This window comes from Corapipo altera, unplaced genomic scaffold, assembly GCF_003945725.1.
Source record: "Corapipo altera isolate COAL_440 unplaced genomic scaffold, ASM394572v1 61411, whole genome shotgun sequence".
Taxonomy (NCBI): Eukaryota; Metazoa; Chordata; class Aves; order Passeriformes; family Pipridae; genus Corapipo; species Corapipo altera.
This window is the reverse complement of record NW_020884875.1, coordinates 11,045,971-11,065,319: the sequence shown is the minus strand read 5'-3', so window position 1 is coordinate 11,065,319 and position 19,349 is coordinate 11,045,971. Positions and strand designations below refer to the sequence as shown.

At 37.8% G+C, this 19,349-nt stretch overlaps 1 protein-coding gene across 2 annotated transcripts in view; it reads right to left on the bottom strand.

Annotated features, from left to right (window-relative positions):
* LHFPL2 (LHFPL tetraspan subfamily member 2) overlaps positions 1-19,349 on the bottom strand; it is a 121,563-nt gene that overhangs the window by 75,235 nt on the left and 26,979 nt on the right. The window contains exon 1 of one of the 2 annotated variants that reach the window (XM_027634549.1): positions 3,497-3,556. The exons of the other annotated variant lie outside the window; for it this stretch is intronic. The gene's annotated coding sequence lies outside the window, so the exon portion shown is untranslated. Of the gene's footprint in view, positions 1-3,496; positions 3,557-19,349 lie in introns of those variants that run through there. 2 annotated transcript variants of the gene reach the window in all.

Here is a 19,349-nt window from a genome sequence, read left to right as displayed (position 1 = left end):
ATTATACAAGCAAACTAAGCAACAGCAAGACTAGTTATTCTAAATTTTACTTTTTGAGAATGGACTATTTTGTGCTTGCTGGTACTCAGTCTTTGAAAAAAATTTCTTGCTTGTGCAAAATGGCATCTTCAGTTACTTTGAAACTTAAAACATTCATCTGCCAAGCATCCAAGTGTGCAAAACAAAGAATTTACTTATACTAAAAAGCCTTATCCAAACCTTTCTGAAACAGATCAGAAGTTTACTTGGGGTTTTCTTCCAGTTATTTAAAGAAAAAGATAGCTTTCAAAGATGAAAAGAAGCAATAGAAGAGTAAAAACCAAGACGATTAGATAAAGGCATTTCTTTAATGTTTTTCCTTTTTTTTTTTTGGTCACTAGAAATCAGATAGAACTGCCCTACATCTATACAGTCTTAAATAATATTAAGTTAAAAAAAATCTTAGACATGCTTTTAATTGCCAGGGCACCCACTGTTAAGATCTTAAAATCCATTTTCATCTTCCAAATTATTAATCAAGGTCAAAAACATATCTCAGAGAGTTGGGACTCACAAATTTCAGTCTTTGATTCATCAAAAATATTGACATAAGCAAGAAGCAGGTTGTTATAGAAAGTAACCCAGAAGCATATCAGAAAATAAATTCATTGTATGACAAACCCCTTAGTTTACATATAATGATGCATTCACAAAAATCACAGAATAGCAGAATTATTAGGATTGAAAGGGACCTCTAGAAGATCATCCAGTCCAACCCTCCTGCCAAGGCAGGGTCACCTGGAGCAGGTGACACAGGAACTCATCCAGGTCAGTTCTGAATGTCTCCAGAGAGGGAGACTCCACATGTCCCTGGGCAGCTTGTTCCAGTGCTCTGCCACCCTCAGTGTGAAGGACATGTTGAGGTGCAACTTGTGTTTTAGTTTGTGGCCATTGCTCCTTGTCCTGTCACTGGGCACCACTGAAAAGGGTCTGGCACCATCCTCTTGGCACCCGCCCTTGAGATATTTATATGCACCGATGAGATCCCCTCTCAGTCTTCTCTTCTCTTGACTAAACAGGCCCAGCTCCTGCAGTCTCTCCTCATAAGAGAGATGCTCCAGATCCCTTGTCATCTTTGTGGCCTCTGCTGGAAGATGGATACTGAGGATGAAAATCAGAAACACGAGCTGCATGTAAGAGGAAGATACTTTCCACTATCACTAAAATATGTGTCTTTACAAGTCACAGGCAGGACAGCCTACTTCACAATCACCGAGTGGCCATAAAGAATACCAATAAGTTAAAATAAACACTAAAGTTTCTGCAACTTTTTTGCATTGTGTGGAACAGCATTCATTCAGCTATGGCCATTCAGGATTGTGCACCCAGGTACGGTGTTCCAGCTTCCAAAACTATAAGTCATCTAGAGAAAATGCTGCTTTAAAAAATTCAGTCAATTAACAGTACCTGTCCTTTTTTTGTCTTCTGAGTACTGTATATTTGCAGTCTTTCAGAACTTACAGGGGCCTTATAAAAAAGAAGGAGAGTGACTTTTTACATAGGCACATAGTGACAAGACAAGGGGTACAGTTTTAAACTAAAAGAGGAGAGGTTCAGATTAGATGTAAGGAAGAAATTCTTTACTGGGATGGTGGTGAGGCATTAGGACATGTTGCCCAGAGAAGTCATGGATGCCCCATTCCAGGTTGGATGGGACTTTGAGCAACCTAGTCTAGTGAAAGGTGTCCCTGGCCAAGGCAGGGTAGTTGGAAATAGATGATCTTTAAAGCATCTTTCCAACCCAGACCATCCTACGATCCTATGATCTTCCTGTTAAAAACACTTCACATGCTGAAGTGATTTTAGAGAGAGAATACTCATAAATACATTGATGAAAGATTACACTTACCTCAAAGTCCAATTGAACTAAAAAAGAGAGCCACAGAAACTAATATTAAATACTGTTAATTTCTAGGGGTAATATTTCTCTCAGATATTAACATGAACTAATATCTCTTATATCAGTTTACATAGAGTACATGCATAGTTATCTGTAAAGCATGTTCTTCTGAAAGACTATATGTCTATAAAAGATGGGTTCTTTGGTGGTGGTGGTGGTTTTGGTTTTTTTAAATGCCTACAGCCTAAACAGTTTGCTTTAATGAAAGACAAGCAAGTTTGGATGAGATGACAGCATATAATGGCATTAAGCTTGGCTCTCAAATCTTTGTGCCTAATACGATGGCTTCCCACAGAGTCAATCAAAAGCACCTTGCTCCTGAAACAGTATTTTTTAATGACTAGAATCAAAGATTAATTAAATCCTACTTCATTTTCTCTAATCATCAACATTATTTTCTTCCTAAATAATAGATAATGATTCTGTGATCACACTACAATCAAGCTCCAAAAATACTAATATGCAGTTTTAAAAGCCTAATCAGGGAAATCTATTAGTCTGGTCTGCCTTTTTTGGTCAAAGACTTTATTCCAGCATAACAATCTGGCTGAAAGGCAAAGTCCTGTTTATTGAGAACTTTTTTAGAGTTTTGTTTAATGTCTGCTCACATTCAAAGAACTAAATTGCCTAGACAAAAAACTGCTGAAGAGTGAAAACAACGAACAGCCCAACTGGTGTTGTTTGAAGATGAATCTGGAAGCTATTCTGCAACTTCAGACCTGAACAGTGATCCAACACTATATGGACAAGCCAAAGAGCTTCTTGATAGGAATGAAGTGGTTGGATATGAAGGCAAAAATGCCTTTTAGGCAGGTGAAATCTGAGCTGCAGTACTAAAGAGCCTGTGACCAAACAATTCCTCACCTCCACACTAACAGTCTGGCTGCAGACAAAAATTCAATTTTTTTTCTTTTCAGCTTTGTGGAAAACCTCCCTCCCTGAGAGGGATGCAGTTCCCATTTTTCTGTCTGTATGAAGGACAACCTTTTTCCAAATGTCTTTTAAACATTAACTTTGGACTAATATTTTTTTCAATTTGTGGTACAGATTAGTATCTAAAGTGGAAATGACATAAGTTAGTATTTAGAAAATTATTTTTTAAAAGAATAGAATGGGAAGGAAAAATACAGTGGAGGTGGGAGAATATGCTTTAATTATTCATAAAGGTAAAGAGAAGCAACAATTATTCATAAAGGTAAAGAGAAGACATTCCCCATTTTGTGAATGTCTGTATAAAACAAATGGAATGCTTTGTACTAGATTATAAAACAGAAGTCCATGTTATAAAACTCCACACAAGATGACAATTACGTTTAACACTTTCAGCCAAAAAAGAAAACTTTGAGATTTGCACAGGGAAGTTGTGCAGGCAACCATGAGGCAAAAATAAATTTTTAATATTCCTACAAAACAAACAAAAAAGCTTTCAGGGCATCTTGCAGCTTCTTTATGCAGCAGGCAAGTATGACTTTTATGCCACCATTAACGTAAGTTATAAAGACTATGAACTGATATTTAATGCTATTCCCTAAGTGTAAGAAAACATGAAATTCCTACTAGTGTTTTTCATATAGAAGGTCTCTGAGCCTATGTGCAGTAAAGAGATGAAAGACTCTCCTTAAGAGGAAAACCGAAAAAAACCCTTTAGTACCTTATAGTTTGTATTGTTTATTGTAAATATAGGTTGTATAAATTACTACTACTTAAAAGCAAAACATTAATTCCTAAGGAAAAGCATGAAGTACACACTTCCTTCCTTGAAGTGTTTTGGATAAGTAATATGCTTATATTGCCCCAAACGGCTTTTAAATTCTGTATTTCTACATACTTTTACAAAACAAATCCCTGTATTTAGTAAAAATAGTATCTGTAAATTAAGAGTATTTTCCTGGTTCGATACAATATCAATGGGATTTCCATTTGTTTCCTGCTTGAATTTTAAGGAAGGGTTTTTCTGATAAATGCACATTTGTTATTTCTTAGTATTACCCCCAAAAAAGTTAAGCATTTATGTTTGCCAGACCCTCATCTATGTGAGTAAACAGAAGCTCTATTCACACACCTAACCATGAAAATGCATCTAACTGAGATGTTCTGATGTGCATACAGTTAATTTTATGTGTTATGCTGTTGGACCTCACACCAAATATTTTCATTTTCTTTCTTCCTAAATTCACAGACACATAAACTACACTGCAGCCACCAAAATCAATCACAACTAACTACCATAGTGATTTCAAAACTACACTTTGCCCTGGAAAACTAGGCTAGCAAAGTAAAACTGGTTTAAAAACAGAATACTTGTATCTAATGCATACCCTTTCAGGGACACACATACCAGGTTAAATTAGTGATACTAGGTCAGCTTGCAGCAATTTCCTGTCTCACAACCCCTTCCCCAACACAAATACAAAAAGCAAAGTTTAAATCAAGATGAGATCCACAGAGAGGTCTGCCACTGTTCAGTGTTTAAGGCCATAAGAACAGCCTCTGTTCCAGAGATGAGATCTCCACATTCCCCTTAAGTGCAAATAATGAAGCCAGGGCCAACCTTCCTTTTCCCATTGCACAAAGAGGGCTGAACTCCCAGCTGTGCAGTGACACAGCTTCAGCAGGACCAGAGAAGGTGGCCACATGCTGGTGGACCTGCCAGCTCCAGCCTCTCTGGCCAGGAGAGGTGGGGTGGTTTGAATCACCTTGCAGCGAGGACAGAAAGACACCTTCACAACCAAGTGCCCTAATGATTTGTTAGGGAGCAGAACAGCATCCTAATACTCCACTAATTACTTTTTTTTCCTTTGCAAAAAAAGAAAAAGCAGTAATTTATCTCCAGGAAAGGGTTCCTGTTCAGGCCTCCCTCCCGAGCAACTGAAGTGTGAGACCTTTATGGGGAACAGGTTTCTACCACTGAACATCCTTTCCATGGACCATTTGCCCCTCAAGCAGATGCAGTGCCTGAAACATAGTTATGCAGTTTCATCCAGCATTTAATATCTTTGCACTCTGAGGCAAGGAAGAGACATACAGACATACATTTTAAAAATTTACTTTTAAAACTGTATAAATACATTCTATTTTCACAGAAATATTATAGACTATACAGACAGTTTGCTGCCTCTTGTTCCCCGACACCTGAATGTACCTGGGAATCCGATCAAGAAATTAATGCATAGCAAAGATGTCTCGCATGCAACCACTGCCTGCTTTTTCAAAGCTTTTATTCTGCTTTCCAACCAGTCTCCTTCATCTGTGTTTTGCCCCTCAGTTACAATATCTGTGCTCTCTCCACAGTTGTTCTGTCTCTCCACTCTGGCAACTCTTCCTCCACAACCCACTCCACCACAATTTTTAAATGGCTGTACCAGTGGCTCTTATCTTTGTTCCCGAAACCAAAATTTCGGGAAACTTTATGCCTCCAAACAGCAGCAAAGGAATCTAGTTTTATCTAGTGTGCAATCCTTCCTTTGCTCTGCCTACTAGGAGCAGCTGGATTCAGCAATTTACCTTCTTGCAGACTTCAGCCCCAGTCCTCTTGCAGAATCAACATATGTAAAAACAGTTACAAAGTTTTCTAATGTAATCTTTAAATTGCACATAGACAAATACCCCAATGATATGTAAACTTTACTGACCAATTTTAAATCTTAATAGTTTCACAATTACTATAAAAAGAGGGAGGATACATATTGCTCTTTACTTTCATCGCATCTGTTCAAATGTTCAAATGTATGTTCAGAAAACAAAGGGCTTAGCTAAAGCATACATTTTCTAGAGAATTATTTTTAGCTTGCTTAACGTTGAAGGAATTCACTACAAGCTTTCCACAGCATGGAACAACGTTCCCACCAGTCTCTCTGTTACAAATTAATGAAAAGCTGACTGCTCAGTCTGTGCCGAAAGGCATCTACCATGCATCAGAAATTTAATTCATGGGCACTGAGGAGCAGATCAGGGTACAACCTTCTCCAAACAGTCCAAAGGAAGTTCTCCACATTTATTGCAGCAAGATGATATCTTGAGCTTTCAACACAATTAATTCTCATGTACTCTCCTCTTTCTGTCATTACCAGACTTCTCCAAAAGCATCACGTATTCAGAAAAAAATTGACAGGCTCACTGATCCTCTTTAAAGCGCAATATGCAGGACAATCACATGTATTTTTAACAGCCACACTCCACTGCTGCAATGTCACGTTGAGTTTGAAGAAAAGAATGAGAATCAAGTATTTGCAAATTGCATCAAAAAGACTCAGCATTGATCTTTCCATTAAAAGCCCTGCTCTAAACAAAACCTATGAAGCATTTTAGCTGTGTATTTTGGAACAATGCCTAGAAACAAGACTACAAAGATCCCCCCGCCCAAACCACTGGTGACTGGTATTTATCAACACAAAGCAAGTATAAAATTATGAATATGAAATCACTTGGCTACACAAAAAAACCCGCAAACTCTAGAGCAACAACAAAAATGTTATATATTCTAAGTAAATTTTAAAAGTGCTAAGTAGTGCTTTAATTCAACTCCTCCTGTTTATGCCAGTGTGAATAACTTTAAGTTATTACTGAATGACTGAATTCTGAAACACAAAAAAATATTTATATACTGGTTTAGTACTACAATGAATTTGATCTACTGGGCCTTGTCAGTCAAAATTTTCTGTTTCTAAAGAAAAGGAACATTTTACAATCTAAAATGAGAAGAGCCAATGGATTGTAATAATCTAACTTAAACACAGTGTGAATTATTAGATAGTAGTACAAGCTATTTATTTTTAAAAAACATGTTTTAGCTCATCATTCATGATCACTGGGTTAGAAAGCATTAGTCTACCTAAACCAAACCTATGGTTTGTTTTTGACATCTGTAACTCAAAACAACATTAACAAATGTGCAGAGGAAAGACCAATAAAACATTTCCCCTTAATTTTAAGTTTAGTATTTCATAGAAGGCCAAATATTTGTCCCACTTTTTGCCTGCCAATCTGGTCTATTCTGCTCTCCGGCAGTCTTTCCCCAAAGTTCTTCAAGGCAAGAAGCTCCAAGACAACAGTTGAAGATGATTACATGGTCAGTACAATAGAGTTGCAGACAAGCACATACATAGTATCTTTCATGCAGCCTAGCACACAGTAAGGACAGATGAGTCATCCATCCAATCTTTCTCACCACTAAGGCTCCTAATACAATATATGAAGAAATCAGTCAAAACAAAGAGAGCTATTTCATCAAGTTTTGGAGGAGCGAAGTCTGAATTATTTCAGTTAAAATTTATTGTGTTTGTCTGCTAATGGAAAACTTGCATCTGAAATGAACCCTTATATGGTAAAGAATTCCTTAGCTATGGAAAACTAATTAAAGCAAGCAGATCCATGAGCTCTGCTATTAATGAAGCCTGCTGTTGTCAGATTTGTGCTTCACAGTTGATCAAGATTTCTGACAGGATCTTTTATAGTCCCTCCTCCAACTGGCCCCCTATTTTTGAAAATAAGAGGTACTTCAATAGCTTCTCCCACCATCCACCACCTCATGCTCAACACACATTCAGCAGCACTGCAATGTCCAGCCCTTCCCACTACGCTCAGCTCCCTAATCCTCCGTACTGCATAGTGCTAATACACAAACTAAACCTGCCACAACATACACCCAAACTGTCCTTTTCACCATTGTATGCCAATATACTCTCACTCCTTTGTGCAAGCCCTAAAGGTGTAGCACAGCTAACCCCCCAGCGTATGCTATAACAGGGCATTTGATAAACAAGTACATATGGCTTGGTGATGGGCAATGAGAGAGACAAAATGAGACAGCCAGAGCACTTGGAGAGAATCCACTTACAGGTTCAGCAGACTGGGTCACAGTTCAGATCCAATACATGATCAGGTAAATGTATGGTTTTCTTTGGAATGAAAAGCATTTGGGTTTTTTTAATTCTAAAGTAATTTTGTACCTATTTAACTGAAATTTGTCTAACTGAATTTGTTTCTCAGCCTCAACAGCTATTTGTCAACATGCTTTTTGAACAAAGTAAGATGCTATAGTAAGATTGCCTTCATTATTCTGAAAATTTACATAAAAATAAAAGAAGAAACCATAAAAAACCCTGCAGCTATTACAAGTGCTTTTAGCAAACAAAAATGCCTGCAAAAATATTTTTTATTAAATAACAGTAGCCACCATTAATGACTATGTACACAAAGGGAGGAACTTCAGTATTATACTACTTTGGAAATCATCATAATTTCCAAACTACAATCTGGTTCCTCCTTAATTAATATATGTAATTTAACCCATAATTCATAGAACCATTAACAATAATTAAAGAAATCTTAACTCAGTTTTAGTGATAGTAAACTAGAAAAAAATCGGTGTGTTGCCCACCAAGTAGATGGTGGTGCTTTCGCAGTGTTGTAAGACTGGCTCTTGCATCAGAACACTGTCAAACTTTCCAAGACCAAAGTAACTGGAAGTCTTCAGTAAAGAAGAAAAATCACCAAGGAGAAGAATGCAGAGGCTGGCAGAATGACTGATGTGAGGAAAAGTCAACAAGAAACCATTTCTCAGAACAAAAATCAGAGGGCAGGTTAGCGCCCACTAGTTTTTCCTTATTTGTTACAGATCTGTAATAAATGAGGAAATGCTTTTTCTTCACAATGTATACCTGAATTATGGAATCATTGCAGCAAGACACTGAACACACACAAGTGGACACAAAAATCCCCCTAAATTCTTGAATGACAGACCCACTGATGGTTATTTAAAACACAAATGCCTGGGTTCAACCTTTAGCTAAGGAGGTCCCTAAACCATCTAATTAAGGGACCTAGCCATGGGAAAGAATTACTACATATACTTCAGGCATTTCTTACATTTTTCTCCCCAAGCATCTTTACTAACTGCCTTTGGAAAGAGTATGGAACTAAATGGACACTTGGCCTGACCAGAACACAGTTAGTCGTCTGTTCTCATGAAATAAAGGCAGACATGCCAAATACCAGATGAAGGCAGACAAAGCAACAGGAATAAAATGTATGCAGACATTAGACTCTTAATTCTCTCCCACTTCACAAACAGCATTAATCACTACTCCTGCAAGCAGCATGGTATAATATAAGACACAACAGATTTAGACAGAGTTATGTGTAATTATTGTGAGAAATAAAAATTACAGATAAAAAAAATTAATTTTCTTCTCCAATATGTGTGATTTTATTTGCTGCTGGGAAACAAGCCATGATCCATGGCCAACTCTCAAACAGGAAAACAAATTAGGTATACCCAGTTTTAAAAGCCAAGGCTGTATTCTACAAAGCAGTTAAGTGTTGGTCCACTTTTAGAAAGCTTTTTCTAATTCAGTGGAAAACAAGAGGGGACAGGTGACCCTGCACCTGAGAAATGCCCCAGCACAGTACAGAGATCCAAGTATAAGCAGTAAGAAGTCATTTAGGCCAAGATTTCTGTTCCCTTCACGTTTAAAATGTTGCTTTCAAACTAATTACCTATTAAATTTCTATCAGGATCAACAGTCCCTTCAGATTTATCCAGAAATCTGTAAATCAGCCAATCAAGGGCAGGAATGTGGTGACTTTGGGGGTGTTCTACGGATTTGTTCAGGTTTCTTTAGCGGTATGGTTATTTATTGTATATGAGATACTGCAAAAAGAATCAGGTGTGGAGGAACTTTTTGAAACTTCTTCTAAAAATGAGGGTGATATTAAATCTGATGTCTTGTCTCTGGGGAAAACAACAAACCCGTCAAGATATAATTTTGTCAACACCTATTCATAACAAAATAGGATTTTGCTCTTTTGGACAGAACTTGTTGCCCAGATTCTACTCACTGCTATGCTCAATAGCCACCAGAAATGACAATAGCACTGCAGCCTGGAAACCTAGTGTGACTCAGATGCCTGTGGCTGGCAACTGAGATTCTCTGATCTCCATTTACGTGACATGTGAGAACCTGTCCCTTCTATTAAACCAAATGAAATAAGTTATTGAGAAAATGTAGAGGGATAAACCACATAATAGACACAGGGTATTAGGCAGCTGCCACAGAAACTAGCATATCTAATATTTTTCTATTATCCACCCAAAGTCATACTACCATTTTTTTTTCTGCCCTCCTCCAGTGGAAGACAATATCTCCTATAAAGCTCTTCACTTTTCGTAAGATGTCTCCCACAAATCTTGGATTTTCCCTGTGAGACTAAAGGAAGTCGATCCTTCATAATCTTTTTGAAGGTTATAGTATCAAAGTGTTTTATAGCAGCTGCTGTATAGAGTCCTCCACCTGAGATGTCAGCAGTGCTAAACAGAAAATAACAGTTATGTCCTCTTACATGCGACATTCCTTAATTATACATCTCAGATGTATAAACAAATGTATTTGTCCTTCAACTAACTATAAACCCCTGATTTTCACTAGCTAGACCACTTTAGGTTTTTATTCCTCTTCCAACAAGTATGCAAAACATCACAAGTTGGAAGTTCAACTCATTGTGTTTGGATTGTCTCTCCAAATTGCCATAACAACTGCTTTTCAACCACCCTTTTTGCCATGTGAGACCAATTTAAATTTTGCAGTTGAGGCACAGGACCCTGTGTAGAGAATTTAGATCTGGTGATAATACACTTGCTTTTGTTAGTTACCCATCATGACTCCTTACTCCACTAGCCAAGTACCTAATAAAAACACAGAACAAAACCAGAACATAGGGACCCCTCTGAAATGCCTTCTCAGTTGTCAATAAACCATTAAGGTCAGTTGGAGAGCTTTTCTCAACCACTTGTGTGTTCACTTTACAACTATTTCATGTGGAGTTCCCCACCATTTTCTATGAGTGATGTGCAAGACAGTCAAGAATATCACACCCAGTCACTGCAGGAAAAAAATAACAAAGTCAGGATACCTCATCCTTTGCTGCACATTTTTTTACCTACTAGGCTAGCTGTACTGCCAAGCAAGGAAATTAAAATTGCCTGACACAGTTGGCACTTGATAAATCTATACTGGTTGCTTATCAATTTTATTATTCCAGAGGTGCTTATAAAGCAACTGTTTAATAACTTGTTAAAAAAATGTGAGGGGATTAAGGTTTCATTGACCCGCTTGTAATTCCTTTCCTCCTTCAGGTTTTATTGATTAGCTTACAATTCCCTTCATTTTCTCCAGCACCTTTAGAATATATATATACATATATATGTATATATATATAAGAAAAGGGAAAGAAGTAGGGAGTGTAGGTTTACATTTGCCCTTCCCCAGCCTTCTGAAGAGTCTCCTCCTGCTCTCCCAACGACTCTCTGAAGATTCAGACTAAAGTACCTGACAAAGAGAAGAATGATAATGCTGAGTTTTCAGTTTAGCAATCTTCCAGTTCTTATCTGAGCACAGTAAGCTATTAAAATCAGTGAAAGCAAAAGGTAAGGAGATGACATGGAAGCTGAAATAGGAGAGAGGGGAAAGTAATGAGAAGTGGAGTTTACTAAGAGTGACTCCTGGCCGTCTAGATTAAAAAAAAAACCTACAACCCCCTCACAAACACACACAAAAAAACCCACACAAAAAAACCCCCAACAACAAACCAAAACAGACAAACAAACAAACAAACAAGCAACACTAGTTTGAACCACTGATATGCCCTCAGGCAGCAAATGTTTGTGGTTGGATGAGTTTTTTTTTCTTTAAATAAAGATAGTAAATAAATAGTCTAAGCCACCAACCTTATTGATCAGCTTCAATAGCGTATTCAGGGGCAATAAAACAGGCTGGTTCAATAGAAGTTTAACAAAACACTTCTGTATAATTTAGCAAAGCCCTCTGGCTTAATTTGGTAGGTGGAGTTCTACTGAGGTATTGCTTTCAGCTGCACTGCTGGTAAAGTCCAGGAAGCCGATGCCTCCATTGTTCTAGTTCAAGGTGCTCCTTATTGCTACAGTAGGAGGCTATGGTGTGAATGGAAATCCCCGGCTGGCTCTCAATTGCAGTCTGCACTGTCGCTTTCCTGTCAAGTTTTCCCAAAATGTAAATGCCCAAATAGACCTGTAGTTAAGAAATTCTCCATAATATTGGGAGGCAGCTCACCCTGTCACGGACAGAAAAGACCCAAGCCATTCTGACAGCCTGTCAGGACACGGGGAATGCAGGAGGAATAGCAAGAAGGCAATCTTTTTCTCTGTACCTGCCTTGAAGTAAATGGAAATGTCAGGTTACCTAGAAGGTAGGCTGACTGGATTCAGCACATGAAGAAGACACGACTCCACTAACATGTGTTGTTACACACTGATCAGTTAAAGCAGCCTGCTGGTACTACCAGAAAAAACACTATCATATGTGCACTAGTTTAAATAATTTAACTATAAAAGGTCACACTAATCCAGGCACATCAAAAAGTGCTTCTCTCTCTCTCTCTTCTTTTTTTAATAAAAAAAATTAAAAAGAAGGAACTTTTTAAAGAAAAATAAAACCAAGAGCAAGAGACACCAATCAAAAAAGTGGGTCCTCAGTTAACACATATAATTTCTGGCATTTATGCACTTCGGTTCCATTCTACATCAATGCTAGCTGCCATGACAGGTGCTGGATTAGGTTAACACACATATTGTAGCTCCAAATCTACTTGTAGCCAGAAAGTATAATACTTTTACCAGTATCCAATTCATCAGTAAAATAACCATATTTATATTTTTAGCTTGATCAGCTTGGGGCCCGTGATATCAATTGTGCACAGTTACTGCTCAATTTCAATTTGCTACGTTCAATGTGTACATGGGACTTGAGCAAGTACAAGGCCTCACACCTTCTGTATTTGGCAATACAGTGATGTGTCTCATCAGACAGTAGATCAATAGAGCAGTTAAAAGACTTATCCAAAATCCATTTAGAAGAACTGAAATGAATATTAACATGCTATAGAGAACCACAATAACATCTATGGATGAAGGAGGACTCATTTCTTAACCCTTACTCCTGACAAATGTCCACATTTCATTAATTAAATTCAGAACTGAAATATTTGTTGTTTTAGGGGTTTTTTTGTCAGTGGTAACTTTTTATACCTCATCATTCAGTCTTAAAAAAGACTTGGCTGAAATCAACTCTGTCTTTAACATGACATCTGACTCATCCAGAAACACAGCTGGCAAGGATTCTTGATCGACACTGGCAATCATCAATTTAGGTAAGCAGCAATCCTTTCTTTGGCATGTGGATCAAAATTTTACTAAATACTGGACTTCAAATACACTGTGCTGAATTGAACTAATTCTTTTTGATTTATAAAGTTATGTATTAGCAGAAAGAAATCAATTTCACAGAACATGGTAGTTGAAGGAACTGAATTGGACAGTCTCATAGTTTAAGAAAAAGAAAGACACTGGTCTGAAATAAAAACATAAAATATATTTATTACCCAATTAACATATATTTATGCTACACATTGAGATATGCCCACATAATTAAAAAACTAATTAACGTGTTTCTAATGACATATTAATTCACATCATGTCTTTCTGAATTGGATACCGTCCCCTCCCAACATTTCAACCAATTCAATCTGATTTATCTTCATACTTTTCAGGATTCCATTGTACTGGTTTTCTATGTGACTACACTAACTTGTTTTATCTAAGGCAAAGAAAAATATCCACTACATATGTATGTATATATGTTATATCCCTAGAAAAATAAACTAAAAGCTGATAGCTGCCATTTAGAAAAACAACCCATTTGCCTTCAAAAAGAAGAAAGGAATTTACTTTTGGTGATTTCACAATATAGCCTGGCATCGTATATTTCATTTGTTTTTGGGGGTTTTTTTCTATTTATGTTCTTCTTCCCTCTTGAAGGACTAGGGCAAGCTCTATTATGAATGGATTCAGAAACTACAAGTCAGCCAAAAGTCGCAGATCTCTCAGGATAGACATGTCCATCTGTCATTTCACAGCAGGAGAACAATAGCAGTTTTAATATAGACACAACAAGCTCATACAGTCCTTGCACAGCCAGCCAGAAAATCTGCCGTAGCTGATAGCCAGCTGCCTTTGAAACTCCAGACAGATGTTCCTGTGTAACACCAGGATCAATTGCCGCTTTCTTGTTTCTGTATTTTCAAATTCCTCCGGCTTTTTTTATAGCAACCAAAATACAGTCAGTATACTCCTTGAAATCTCTACAGAGCTTTGGGAAAATCAGATTTCAGAAGACAGAACCAAAGACACAGAAGCATACAGTACACTATTCTTTAATCTGAAATTTTTCTACTTTTGGGGCCCATTTTAAAAGTAGGTTATCCATAAAGCTTGAAAAAGACTGTGATTTTATTTGTATAATGATTTTCTAGAGCTTTGCTCAACAGCTTTCAATTATCTTCACCATGGATCTGTTTAACAGCATATTGCATTGCTTTTCTACTGTCAAAAAAAATCCACTTTGATTTTTTTAATTATTTTTTTCATATCTGTAGATCTTGAAAACAAAAGTTATAGACAGAAAAGGAATCATTTGTAAAACACTAATTTAACCTTTGAGGGGCGAGGCAGAAAAAACTGACAAACCATTAGTCGCAGTTCAAGTAAGAGAAAGTGTTCCTGATAACACTCAACCAATTTACATGTCTAAAAATAATCTTCCTAGGCCCATCTGTTAAACTTCTGTTCCACTAGTATATGATGGGGTTTTTTTCCAGTGAGTCTCATTGTGTTTTGATTACAGCAAATTTGCAACACTGGCTCCTTTACAGTTCTTACATTTTCCAGAAGTAAACAAATGGCTCATTTTAAACAATAGAATAGTGCCTATGTCCTAATGTGAATACTACACTTGAATTCCAAAGTTTCATTTCAAAATTTATCTGTGTCTTTCAAATATTTCTGGAAATTTTACAGGCACTGGATGTAAAGTTCTCCTTACCAAAATCAATACCCTTTTTTAAACTATAAAGCAAACTCTTTTTCTTATAACTTTTCACAAAGATGCAGTTCAGTCTCACCTAACTGGCAAGGGCAATTAAGCATGCATCAACTCTTAGTCCTTTAAAGTTTGCTGGATAGAAACAGTACATAAATAAAGACATCTTAAATATCAAGATAGATTATGTATGTCACAGCAGGGGAAAAAAAGGTAAGGAAAACTCTTTTAGAGGGGCTTTGTTCTAGGTTAGTTTTTGGATGGCAGGGGTTGTTTGTTTTCTCATGTGTACTGAAGCTTGGAATAGCCTGAAGCCACAAAGAACACAAATTAAGCAAGAGTAAGAGTGCAGCTGGAAAAGTCAAAAGGTAACATCGAATTGAATTCCTCACCATTAAGCAATGTAACAAGAGTTAAACCTGCCACAGAGGAAAATTAAGTCTGAAATACCTGCTTTTCACTTGCATCCAGATCTGTTAATACGGTTGGTCATTTTCCTTGTATATCACCACTTTTTCTGAAGTTGTTATACTACATTACCCTTGTATTTTCCAGTAAGTAGTGCTTTCCTAAATAACAGATTATTTTAAACACATATAAATTAATTTCTCATTCTGCAAAATAGGCTATATTCTATGTAGTAGCAATTCAAACTCTTAAGTGTCAATTTCCATTTCTTAGCAAGATTAGCTAAGCTGACTTAGTTGATCCTGTAAAGAAAATAAAATTTTTGGTAAACATTAAAGTTTTCTTTCTTTTTTTTCCCTCACATCAAGGTCCACAGATCCATTAGAATGGGACTTTTGCTTCCAGGAAGCAGATCAGAGTCAGGAAGAGTCTGCTTCTCCAGGAAACAGAGCGGAGTGTTCCAGTGTGGACATACAGTACACTGTAACAGAGCATTCCTCTCCTTCATCTGCTCTTTTGACCTCTGCTTTTCTCACTCTCCTGTGCTCCCTCAGATATCTGATATACTGGTAACATCTGCAATAAATAAGGACCAACATAAAAAAATAAAAGCACACAGTATTTAACTAGCACTTGACAGACAATTTACTTGAATTGTACAACTGTTCAGGGTTGAAAATTCCTAACGGACTAAATTTTAAAATGAAGGAGAAATAATTTTGAAATAAATACAGAAGAGTTAATGGCCATGACAGTTATAGGGAATGGTTTCATGATACAGAAACAATTATTTTTCCTAAGAAAGTTCTTAAATTCAAATAAAATCTCCCAGTGCAGACTCAGTAAACCTCAAGATACAGCAAGACATTTTAATATAGTGTTGGGAGAAATGAAGTCACAATCTGTAAACTGCAGGGATGAAATAAAATTTGTACCTTAAAGAACCACTTAATGCTAGGATCCTTGCAGAGAATATTTCTCCGACATGTGTTAATATCATCAATATAATACCATCATAAACTTTTGCCCAAACTTGCACAAAAAGCCATTAAGGTTATACTTCACATGTTTAACATGGTATTTAACTGCTGGATTTTACATACACCGGTACAACACTTGTTGACATCTTTCTGAAGCCTAGCTCAGCAGTGTACCACATCATCAAAACACTCCTTTTAATTCCACACAAACCCAGATGAAAGCCTGCTATTCACCAGGAAACTCCCTCTGCCAAGGTGCCTTTGCAAAACTTTCAAGTTCTGTTAAACAAACCAAAGAGCCAGCAGTTCTCCAGATAGAAATGCATAAAAACAGTGTCAGGGCCACTCTCTCAATCCTATCTTTTTTTTCCATTATGGGTGATCACTGAAATTACAAGTAAAATTAAAAAAACCTACCCAAATGCATCCTTAAAAACAAACAAAAAAACCACCAAAAAACCCTAGCAGTTCCCAGTGTCCTCAAATACTGGCTGGCAGAATGGGAGTTTTACTGCTAGTTTCCAGATGTAAAGAGACTGATCACAAACCCACTGGCAGGACTCACTAACTGCTACGTATTTCCTCCGAGCTGTGAGAGCCTGCCAACATGGTCACACAAGCGATGGTCCATCTTCCTTCATGTAAACACAAGAAGTCCATGGACAGTTCACAAAGCAACGGGAAACTCTTATTACCCTGGAACAGCGGAATCATTCTGCAGGTCAGGCATAAGAACAGCTTTCATAGCAAATACAGATGTACTCACCAGCACATGCTGGCTATTCATGCAGGCAGGAGCAGTGCGACACCTCAGGGAGCGGCATGTAAATGGAGCAAATGCCCTTTGCCTCAGCCAAATCAGGAAGATCCCTTCAAACAGAAATTGCTCTTTACTGCAAAAAGATATGGAAGTGGATGATCCTTACAGCAGATGAGGACACAGAAAGGAGACATCCAGAGCCACCAGATAAGTAACTCAACCACTGTAACTCAACCAATCTGCCTCTGCAAGACAGCAAATACTTCAACAGGTATCAGGAGCAGCTAGGCTTTGTTTCTGTGATATCACTTAAATACTCACTGCTGACAACTGTGTCTTCCATTTATGTTTTTTTGGGCATAGCCTTGTACTTGGAAACACTCAGCATGGCCAGTGCCACGTCTCCCAGTCACTCCTCAATCCAGAGTACTACGTACAGGGGCCACAGCACCATGTCTCTCTTCATTGTAAAAAGCATCACTTTGATTTCCAGGAACAGACCAGTTTATTTTACTCTTTCCAAAACTAACATACTGCTACTGTAATCCTGGAAAAAGAGATACCCAGGGGAGAATCAAACAGTAACAACAGAAGTTGTGAAAACAAAATGGCTTCCTTCCATCTATGAAACACAACCACTGAGGAGGGTAATGGGGGAATGCTTTGAACAGGAATTTCCGCATTAAGAATTTATTTAGATGTGTCAGACAGACAGTGCCCTGCTGTGCTTGTCCACAATTATCTGGAAGTAGAAGTAAAATGGGGAGAAGATTGCAAAGCTTTGATCTGAAGCAGAGCAAGGCCAGTTCTGTGGTATCATTCATGTCATGGCCTTACAGGCAGCCAAGCCTGAAATCTGCTCCTAAAACTCTCATACATTTTATAGTCTCCTGTATTCACTGACCTCCTTTGATCAAAATGATGAGTTGCCCCTTTTGCACACAAAATGAAAGCATCTCTTAGAAAAAAGAGGCCTGCCTGTAACCCCAACATTGCAGTTTCAGGAACAGCCAAACCAGTTTGAATTTTTTTGCCACCTGAAGAGAAACATGGCAGAGGGTTTCGCCTCCTGCCCTCCCTTCCCTCTGCCTTGCACACGGCCACTCAGTTCAGTCTCCATCCCACCCTTATATGAGTGCATGACAGGCCACCCTAACAAGACAGCACATTTAAAAGCCTGGTACTTTTTCTCTTGAGTTAGTTTGGGAGAGGGGAAGAACAGGGCTCATCAGAAGAAGAGCCAATCTATGCCTCTCTTCAGTTCTGGGGGATTTAGACACTGGGTTGCTCCCAAGACTGCCCTCTTTGAGAACCATTGGAAAGGTTGCTCATCTGTGGGATCTTAGAACACCTTTAATTTGCCTCATCTGTAATATTTTTTTTATACCATTTGACCAGAGTCAGGCCCACACACTTTTTTTCTGATTACTCCAGACATTTCTGCTTTCTATTAGGACTGCAGTACTGCACAAATACTCAGCCTTGGTAATTGCTCATGCTAAAACTTTCTTCAGTCATGGCAGAAGATAAACAGAAACTTCTTCAGATTTAGGAGAGACCTACCTAACAATGTTATTAGCTTGTTGGTTTGTTTTAACTGACTGAAGGGTACAATTGTTTAACATAAACAAAACCATTTTCTTATTAACACAAAGATGGTTAAGTTTGTAGCCCACTATTTCATTAAAATAAAACATCTGTAAATTAAGTAATAGGGCATGCTAGCATTGTGTGTCCTAAGTACTTCTACATAGACATATTCGCAGTATTTTGTGGGGTAACCTACAAACGGATGTATTTAAAAAATGTGTGCATAAAATTATCCAACTTCAGGGTCAAATGCACATTTCACAGTTCAGTTCAGTTAGTTCAGTTCTCTTCCACAGAATAATATGCCTAGTGCCTGACAGCTATCTTCACTTGCTTGAGAAAACTAATTGTGAGAAAACTAATTTTAAAGTATAACATAATAAGTGCTAATGATATACTGACTTACCTTTTAAAGGATCATAGAATCATAGAATCATAGAATCGGTTGGGTTGGAAAAGACCTCCGAGATCATCGAGTCCAACCCTTGGTCCAAATCCAGTCCATTTACTAGATCGTGGCACTGAGTTTAAAAATCTCCAGGGATTGTGAATCCACCACCTCTCTGGGCAGCCCATTCCAATGCCTGATTACTCTCCCTGAAAAGAACTTTCTCCTGATATCCAACTTAAATTTCCCCTGGCAGAGCTTAAGCCCGTGCCCCCTTGTCCTATTGCTGAGTGCCTGAGAGAAGAGACCAACCCCCACCTGCCTAGAAATTCCCTTCAGGTAGTTATAGACGGTGATGAGGTCACCTCTGAGCCTC